The following is a 10,456-nucleotide window of genomic DNA, read 5'->3' on the forward strand; positions in this document are numbered from 1 at the left end:
CACGTGGTCACTGGATGTCCCACAGGTCAGGCACTCAGTCTTCCCCAGAGCCCCGCAGACTGTGGTGGAGGCGCGGCCCTGCTCAGGACCCTGGCGTCTGTGCTGCAGCTCGTCAGGGCTTTTTGGAAACTCCACGTGGCTCCATGATCTACACACGTATGTCTAGTCTGACTGGCTCTTCCAGGTCACCTGGCCAAGTGACAGGGCAGCTCGCACCGCAGCCTGGACCTGCCGTGGACCCCGCTCCGCAGCCTCCTGAATTTCTCAGTAAATGAGCCAGAGCCGTCTGCCAGTCCTAGGAGGCCCGGCAGGCACCTTTGTCTCTCGGTGGCAGGAGGTGAAGGCGCAGTGACTTCCTCTTTACCTCGAAGGGAACGTCACGCCCCAGCCCACTGGACCCGCACAACTTCCCTCATGTGGCAGGACCTGCAGGCAGGATGCTCAGCTCCCTCTAGGCACAGAGATGCCCACATACCAAGAGTTGCCACTTCCTGTTTACCAAGTTGTTAGGATGCTGCCATGTGTGTCACAGACCAGCGCTAAGTTTTGTGGAATCAAAGTCAAATGTCTTTGGATTATACTGTGAAGAGCCGATGAGTCTGGTCAGGGGAGAAGGGAAGAAATTAAGACTCGAGGGAAGCCACCAATTTATTTTATTTTTTTAAAATTATTATTTATTTATTTTTGGCCGCGTTGGGTCTTTGTTGCTGTGCGCGGGCTTTCTCTAGTTGTGGTGAGCGGGGGCCACTCTTCGTTGTGGTGCGTGGGCTTCTCATTGCAGAAGACACCGGTTTATAAACATATAACTAGCTGATTTAGTTACTGACCATCAAAATGCCCTAATGCATGTAGGTAACCAGCAAGTGGGTACTAAGTTGTAGTGTTTAACTCTATTTATGGAACTAGAGCTGCAGTAGTTGCCCATCATCCTAGTTTCAGTAACCAGCAGGTGTTCGTGTCAGTGGTCTCACTGAGCTTACTTTGACGGACTGTTTTCCATAATCTTTGATCGGGCTCATGCTGACACTCTGTTCTTTTCTAATCCTTGGTTAGACTTGCTCTGACATTCTGTTGTTCATAATTTTTTATCAGTACCTCCTACAGCTGCCCCCTACCGAGTATCTAGTATTGATTAGTCGCACCTTTTAGCTTTCCTCTGTGACGTGACGTTAAGTTCTCCCAAATATGAACTCCAGCTTTGGGGAAATGACCACAGCTTGGGTTTTCAAGCCCAGTTTTGGTTAAAATCCAACAACACCCTTACTGTCCGCCCGTCTCTCACCCATAGGAACCGCCTGGTACAGGGTCCTGCACACCAAGGCTCTGACGGCCGCTCTAGCTGGCCCGTGCTGGTCATTCCATTTCCTGTTCTTTACCAGCCCAGGGCAACCACTAGGGGACGGGATCCCAGTATCGCTGACCCTAGGAAGGCCGATTCCTGTGCAGCAGCTCTCACTGTCAACCTGGCCTAGGGGCAGCCGCCACCAGGCTTCTCACTGACTCAGTGCCCACACCTCGGCTTTAGCCAGAGGGCGCCCCTGGTCTCTCCTGGGAAATGTGGTCGGCTGGGGGGCTCTCTGGCCTCACACAGCCTGTCTCATGCACCCCTCTCATCCTCACGCTGCAGGTCTCGTCCTCAGTCCCCTGAGGGCGGCTTCAGGGTCCAAGCTTCGATGAGCCGTCCATCACCACACAGGACTGTTTCCAGGGGTCCTCGTCTGAGCCATACAGAGTTTTCCCCACCAATGAGCTCCCCTCTCCAGCCTCTGTTCTCCCTCCTGGCCCCAAACGCCCTGGTTCCTGCCCACAGGCCCTGCAGCTCCTTGGTGAGTATGCAGTGTCCTCCCCACGTGGGTGAGGCTGAAATTCACCCTAGTCATTGACCTGGAGGGAATGCAGGGAGTGAGGGTGGGTCTTGAAGAGGGAAGGTATCATCCCGTGAGGCTCCAGGTCTTGGCTGGTCCCCAGGCAATCAGAGCTACTCTCTTTTATCAAGTGGGCGAGAATGAATCTGCTGGGCGACGGGATTCCAGGGAATCTGGGGATTCAGTATCTTCAAGACCCCATCCCAGATCTCAGCGTCCTGATTGGGAACTTCATTTTAGTCCAGATCTTCTTGGCTTTGCATTCAGGGCCCTTTGAGCTCCCAGGACGTTCCAGCAGCACTGAGGTGCCCATTGCTACAGTTAGCTACAGTTGGCATGTGAACTGATTCCAGGATCCCATCTTGAGGGGTTGCTTCCTGGGCTACTTTTAGGAAAAAGTACCAATTCGCCTTTAAGTCCCCCAGCAAAGCAGACCATGATTTAAGGACCTTGGTGCAAGTAGTTTATTTAGGAGGTGATCCAAAGAAGCACAGGTGAAGAAGTGAGGAAAGTGAGGCAGAGAAGGGGGCAGCCTTAAGTGGTGGGTTAACAGCGGGTTACTGTTATGGGAAACTGGCTCAGTCACACGAGGGAGGCCTGGGAAACTGTAGAACGCTGGTCGGAGAACTGCGACGCTGACCCCCAGTTCCCTGTGGCTCCACTGAGGGTGGGCTCTGGGGTGTTAGCTTCCCCACACCTGTGGGTCATGGCCGAGGCAGCCACCTTGTGCTGGAGGAAGGCCTCGGGCAGAGATACAGATCTCAAGGCAGGAGGCTAAGCTGCCAGTCCGCAGATTGCTGGAGAATGGTTACTGCAGTGGCTGATAAACTCAGGAAAGCGAAGAGGATGAGAGGATAAATACTAATCTTAAAAGCAGCCAGAGGAAAAACAAGACAGTACACATGAGGGAAAATAAAACATGGAGACCAGAAATCAATGGAACTAGATTTTTAATGTGCTGGGGTGTGGGGGAGGGGGCAGAATATGTATATATAATTTCTGCTATGTCCTGTGAAAATATTCTCCAGATATAAGAGCAGAAAAAATAAATCAATGCATATAAACCATTTTCTAAAAAATAGTTAAATACATTTATTAGATAAACAAAAGCTAAGAACCTTTGTCCCCAGCAGAGTTGTACTATCGTAAATGCTAAGGCAAGTCTTAGCATCATTAGAATGAAACCAAATGGGAACGTGGATCCGCAGGAAGGAATAGGAACACCAATGCTATGAACTGAAGGCTTGTGTCCCTCAAAATTCCTGTGTTGAAGCCCTAACCCCCAGTGTGATGGTATTTGAAGATGGGGCGTTCGGAAGGCGAATACGATTAGATGCGGCCATGAAGGTGGGGCCCTCAAGAGATTAGTGCCCTTATCAGAAGAGACCCCAGGGATCTTGCTCTCTCTCCCTGCTCATCCATAAGGGAGAGGTCATGTGAACTGTGTGTGAGATGGTGGCCACCTACAAGCCACGAGAAGAGGTCTCAGAATGAGGCCTTGCTGGCACCTTGATCTTGGGCTTCCCAGCTTCTAGAACTATGAGAAATAAATTTCTGTTGTTTAAGCCACTCAATCTGTGGTATTTTGTTATGGCTGCCTGAGCTAAGACAAGTGACTGTTTAAAACAAAATATGTTGGGCTTATAATGTATGTAAAAGGAAAGAAAATATATGACAATGACAGCATGAAGGCTAGGGACATAAATGGAATAGCAACTACTTTTTTCTTTTTAATTGAAGTATAGTTGATTTACAATGTTGTATTAGTTTCAGGTGTACAGCAAAGTGATTCAGTTATACATACATATTTATCTATTTTTTTCAGATTCTTTTCCCTTATAGGTTATTACAAAATATTGAGTATATTTCCCTGTGCTGTATGGTAGGTCCTTGTTGGTTATCTATTTTATATATAGTAGTGTGTATATGTTAATTCTAAACTCTGAATTTATCCCTCCCCATTTCCCCTTTAGTAACCATAAATGTTTTCTATGTCTATGGGTCTATTTCTGTTTTGTATATAAGTTCATTTGTGCTTTTTTTTTAGATTGCACATATAAGCGATGTATTTGTCTAACTTACTTCACTTAGTAGGATAACCTCTAGGTCCATTCATGTTGCTGCAAATGCCATTATTTCATTCTTTTTTATGGCTGAGTGGTATTCCATTGTATAGAAATACCACATCTTCTTTACCCATTCATTTGTTGATGGACATTTAGGTTGCTTCCATGTCTTGGTTATTGTAAACAGTGCTGCAATGAACATTGGGGTGCATGTATCTTTTCAAATTATGGTTTTCTCCAGGTATATGCCCAGGAGTGGGATTGCTGGATCATATGGTAGCTCTGTGTTTAGTCTTTAAAAGAATCTCCATACTGTTCTCCATAGAGCCTGCATGAATTTACATTCCCACCAATAGTGTAGGAGGGTTCCCTTTTCTCCACACCCTCTTCAGCATTTATTATTTGTAGACTTTTTGATGATGGCCATTCTGATCGGTGTGAGGTGATAGATACAAATCATTGTAGTTTTGATTTGCATTTTCTAATAGCGATATTGAGCATCTTTTCACATGGCCTTTGGGCATCTGTATGTCTTCTTTGGAGAAATGTCTATTTAGATCTTTGGCCTATTTTTTGTTTTTCTGATATTGAGCTGTATGAACCATTTGTATATTTTGGAGATTAATCCCTTGTCGGTTGCATCATTGCAAATATTTTCTCCCATTCTGTAGGTTGTTTTTTTCTTTTGTTTATGGTTTCCTTTGCTGTGCAAAAGGTTTTAAGTTTAATTAGGCCCCATTTATTTTTGTTTTTATTTCCATTACTCTTGGAGACAGATCCAAAAGGATACTGCTGCGATTTATGTCAGAGTGTTCTGCCTGTTTTCCTCTAGGAGTCTTATAGTATCTGGTCTTACATTTAGGTCTTTAATCATTTTGAGCTTATTTTTGTGTGTGGTTTCAGAGAATGTTCTAATTTCATTCTTTTACATGTAGCTGTCCAGTTTTCCAAGCACCACTTATTGAAAAGACTGTCTTTTCTCCATTATATATTCTTGCCTCCTTTGTCATAGATTATTGACCATAGGAGTGTGGGTTTATTTCTGGGTTTTCTATCCTGTTCCACTGATCTATATTTGTTTTTGTGTCATTACCATACTTTTTTGATTACTGTGGCTTTGTAGTATAGTCTGAAGTCAGGGAGCCTGGTTCCTCCAGCTGTTTTTCTTTCTCAAGATTGCTTTGGCTATTCAGAGTCTTTTGCGTTTCCATGCAAGTTAAAACTTTTTTTTTGTTCCAGTTCTGTGAAAAATGCCATTGGCAATTTGATAGGGATTGCACTGAATCTGTAGATTGGCTTGGGTAGTACAGTCATTTTGACAATATTGATTCTTCCAATCCAATGGAATGTCAACTACTTTTTGATTAGTGCTTGCATGGTATACTCTTCCATTCTTTAAAACTTTCTGTATCCTTATATTTTATATTTATCACTTTTAACATAAAAAAATAATCAGTCTGACAGATATTGAAAAACAAACTTGTGGTTACCAAAGGGGAAACGTGGGGCAGGGAAGGGATAAATCAGGGGCTTGGAATTAACACACACCACTACATATAAGATGGATAACCAACAAGGACCTACCGTATAGCACAGGGAACTCTATTCAATATTCTGATAACCTTTGAGAAAAGAATCTGAAAAAGAATGAATACAGTACATGTATAACTGTATCACTTTGCTGTACACCTGAAACTAATACAACATTGTAAATCAACTATAACCCAATACAATTTAAAAAAAAATCCGTCTGACAATCTTTGCTTTAATTGGATATTTATTTGCATTTAATATAATTACTGCTCTATTTCAGTGTAAGTCCATTATCCTATTATTTGCTTTTCATTTTCCCAGCCTATTCTATGTTTATTTTTCTTCTTGCCTTTTGAGTTATTTTTTAAATGTTCTAGTTTTCCCCCTCAGCTTAATTAAAAGACCCTTTGCTCTTCAAGCATTTACTTACCAGTGCCTAATATGGATTAGTTTTACTTGGTCCTAGACAGGACCAGGACTTACAGAACTGAGCGCTCCTGACTTGCAGGCATGTGTTTTAAGAACCTCAGGATGTTCTGTTTCACAGTCACAGCTTTGCCCTCCTGCCTCCCCTTCTTAGTGCTCTTCTCTGAGTTCCACCTGACACCACCCTTTAGAACTTCCCTTAGTGTGGGTCTGTTGTGATGCATTATTTTCCATTCTTATTCGTCTGAAAATGTCTTTCATTCTTAAAGGACTTTTTTTGCCAAGCTCAAAATCTGAGGTTGGAAATTATTCTCTCGGCCCCCTGAAGGCACCTTTTCACTGCCTTCTCATTTTCACCATTTCCATTGAGAAGTCGTCTTTAAGTCGTATTACTGCTTTTTGTTTTTTAAAGTGACTTGTCTTTTTTCTTTGCTTCGATTTTTCTCCTTGATTTTTCAGCAGTTTTATTACTGTATGTTGAGGCGTGTCATTCATTTTCTTTATCCTGTTTGGTGTTTGTCTAGCTTTTCTGGTTGCTCTCAGCAGGAGGATTTGTCTGAATCACAGGTTTATTGTTGCTGAAATCCGGCAACGAGCACTTCATTTAAGTACTCACCAGATACTATTTAACTGAATTGTTAACTATATGTGGTCTAATAGCCTTCTGAAGCTGTTTTGTTTCCCCTTCCGTTCCTCAGACTTGTTCTGGAATAAACCACCGAAGGCACGCTGGATTGCTTTCGAGACCCTTGCTAACGGCCATTTCTGGTACGATTCCTTCCCTTCTCTGCTTGTGCCTGCGCATTACTACCTTTGCTGGTGCCGGTCAGGACAAAAGAGGTTTCTAAGCTTCGCTACAAACCAGGTGAAAATATGCACACGATATACAAGTAATTTGATTATTTATTTATTTTGAATAAAAAAGTGGCCAAGATAACAATACTAGTGGCTCTGCATACAAAACACAACATAATTGAGGTTATTTCACATTTACAAAACCGCCATTATGTACAGCACTGGATGTTCACAGCAACTTTAATAGACTCTAAGTACCAGAATCCTAAGAGCAATTGCGGGGTATCCAAAATGGGAAAAAGCTAAAAAACCAACGATTTCATTAACTGGAAAATTGGCCAACCAGCTAACTGGTAAAGAAAGAGAATTTGCTACCCTTTTCTTTAGTAATAACTAAAATAAGATTGCCCCACAGGACTGCATTTGACAAACACCCTCCATAATTTCCATTTCATTTTCTCTATAATCTTTCCCACTTCAAACTTTTCCCGGAAACCTCTGCCCTACTCTCAGATAAATGCTCAGGACACCAGTGTATCTTCAGGGAAAGAAGATAACTAGTGCAAAGGATACAGCATGGTCTGCTTCAGCCCAGGAGACCCAGTTCAAACCCAAGAAAGAATTCTGCCCTCTTCCGGTCATCAGTTCTTCGCAGTTTTGAACACACTGGAAAAAGTGAACCATGCTTCGTCTTACAGGTGGCAGGAAGTTACTCACTCATTCTCTGTATCACCAGCACCTACTCTGTGCAAGGCACTTGACACTTGGTGCTGCAGGAACTACCAAGATGAGACAGACAGTCCCTGCCCTTGAGGAGCTTACAATCTAATAATGAACACTATGTACATACGTAGAATGCAGGGAAGCAGCCAATTCTTCTGGATGGGGGTATTCCAAGCAAAATGTGCTATTATTCTTAAAGTTTTTTATTTACACACTAAAAGTTTAAAACACACCACCTAATCAGATGGCAAGCATTAAAAAACCATCTCCTTTCTATAACCTTAAGTTTTTAGTTGCCTTTTCATTTCAAAAAATGTCATATGTAAACAAACACATAATTTGAAGCCAAGCACAAAGATAGCGCAGGCATTGGATAAACAAAATATATACTACTCTACACAACACAGACTTATTTTTCTATACAGTCTTATTTCTGTGTACACAAGTTTGATGTTCACTTTCTTTTCATACACTGAAGTACAAATCTGAGTCAGTCTTGAAAAAGACATAATTCATTTTTGCATTAATACCAAAAACAAAACAAAACACCCTAGACCTCACCAGTCTGTCAGCCAAGAGTCAAACTGATAACACATGAAATGCTTCAAAGCCACCACCTCTTACAGCATCCAATGAGACCATTTCACAGGATCTTTCTATGAAACTAACAGGACTTCATAATGGTGAGGTAAGCAAGTTTTTACCTTAGAAATAACTATAAGATTTAGAGTTCTGAAATTCAAGTCCACCAACCCATTTACAATATTTCAACTAGACAGCCTGCACCTTTGCTTTATCACATCAGTATGAAAGTATCATCATTCCCCCTTTGCAACTCCTCCCAAGCCTGGGATGAATGAATGAATGAATGAATGAACACCATGTTGGTTAACCGTATAATACTGTGGTAAATAAACGCACTGTCCGGGACCTCATATCATATATTAAGTCTCCCCCCCTGGAGTATAGTTATAAGTTAAAATGCAAGATAAAAGCGGAATCACCTAATCTGATTAAGAGGTTGGGGGCGTACACATGTATATAACAAAAAGATTTACAGGACTTCTTTCTATAAAGTCTCTCCCCTGTTAAATTTACTGATTTCTACAGCAAGTTTTCAGAAACAGCCATCTTAAAACAAACCATACAGGCAGATAGGAGGCTGCACCCTATTTGCCAGACTCAGGCCAGCCAGCCAGTCCTGATACTGATGTGTATCTGTGCCAGGGAAACAAGTCTGCATCTTCTGAGAATCCCTGCTGTACCCCAGGATGGCGATGCTGTGGGAGAGTGATCATTAGAAGCAACTCTGCAAAGCTGACGTAATTCAGTACCAGGACAGTCAAATCTCACGCGCTCTAACGTCAGCTTGAACTGCAGATACCAGGTTATCACATGAAGATCCTAGCTCCAAAAACTTCTTTTAGCATCAAAAAAGAGCAGTTCAAAGCTTAATGCCTATGAGACTTGAGACATGGTCTAAAACTCTGCTGGAAACTGCCGGCTGCTACTTCCACTAACAGCTAAAGTGCAACCACTTCACTTCAGTTAGATCTGCTATAGAGGCATTTTTACAATCCGACGATGGTGAGGGGAGAGGCTAGATGCCCGAGCCGCTCTGCTGTCAACAGAGCTGCTGAGCCCCACCCACACAGGTAGCAGCGTGAGAGCACAGGGATGTGTTTGTTCACACTCAACCATGGAAGCCTGCAGACCCCAACAGTCCACGCAGGGCTAGCCGTAAAGAGATGCTTTTATTGGTCCAGCTATTTGCTGTTTGTGCTGTCCCATCTCTAAAAAGAAAAAAGGGCAGAACCTATCTTTCCCTTAAAAAAGTTTAGGCCTGCTGACTTTGAATATAGCCAGAATTTTTTTTTGCTTGTCAGGAATAACTGGCTTGGGGAGCAGAGCGGGTGGTGGCAGGGAGCTGAAATCCAGCCCACTCTGCCCAAAGTCCAGCCTGAAGGTGTGGGAAATTTCCAACAGGGAAATTATAATTCAGAGTTTTGAAGAAAACCAGATACAGTTTATCAAGTTGTTAACAACTAACACTATTACTCTTAGAAAGAAAAACTACTGTTTAATAGTTTCTTCTAGGAAGGGAGACCTGCTATGTGATTTAGTTTTTAGAAATTTTATCACAAACCTATTTTTCTTTCAAATCTGGTAGCTCAGAAGGTGTCCTAAAGCTGAGAGAACTAAAGGGACGGAAATGGAGAGGACCTCTCCTGGAAGGGAGGGAGAGGGAGGTCAGGAGCAGAGAGGATGGATGGACCCGTGGAAATCGTACAGTGACAGTAATTCCTGCTTTCGTTCCAGGAGCCACGGCAATTCACCAAACCCCGACACAGCTCAGTGCTGCCAGGAGAGCGGGTGCTCTGAAAAAGCAGCTCTGTGTTCCTCCAGACAAGACCAATGAGCCTTGATTTCTTCTGCATATAATCTGACACCATTACAGTTACAACAGAATATATTTTAATATTCAATTATTACCCTCTGACATTCTTTTAACCTAACTGGTGAAGGCCGCTGATAGGTCTAGCCCACACGCCCCAACATTAACATTCTCAAAAACTTCCTAGAGGGAGAAGCAGAAAAATGTCACCCTCAACCATGAGCTTCGCCAGTGGTTCTAATAACTCCTGACATTGAAAAATAACTGGTAGTTTGGGCAGATACAATAGTAGGCAGAGATGGCTTGAAGTCTGGGTAGTGGACATAGGATTTCAGAATGAGTATCAGGCCTAACGAACTCTCAATTTCTTATCTAGAATAACAGGAACAAATAATCCTCAACAGAGAAAGTGTGACACAGGTGTGGACATCAGACTCCCAAAATGCAATACTGTCATGGCTTAGAAGGTCTAATTGCACAGGACCTTTTTGCTCCTGCACCTTCATGCAAAGCAGCGGCATCATGGCCATCTCATCCACGCCGTGGAGCGGTGACAGCTGAAATTAACTTGAAATCCACTACACAGATCAGGTGAGTTCTAGGAAGGCACAGAGGGCATATGCTAAGTGTAAACCAGGAGACAGTTTCCCGGC

The sequence above is a fragment of the Lagenorhynchus albirostris genome, chromosome 7 (genome assembly GCF_949774975.1).
Source record: "Lagenorhynchus albirostris chromosome 7, mLagAlb1.1, whole genome shotgun sequence".
NCBI classification, from domain to species: Eukaryota; Metazoa; Chordata; class Mammalia; order Artiodactyla; family Delphinidae; genus Lagenorhynchus; species Lagenorhynchus albirostris.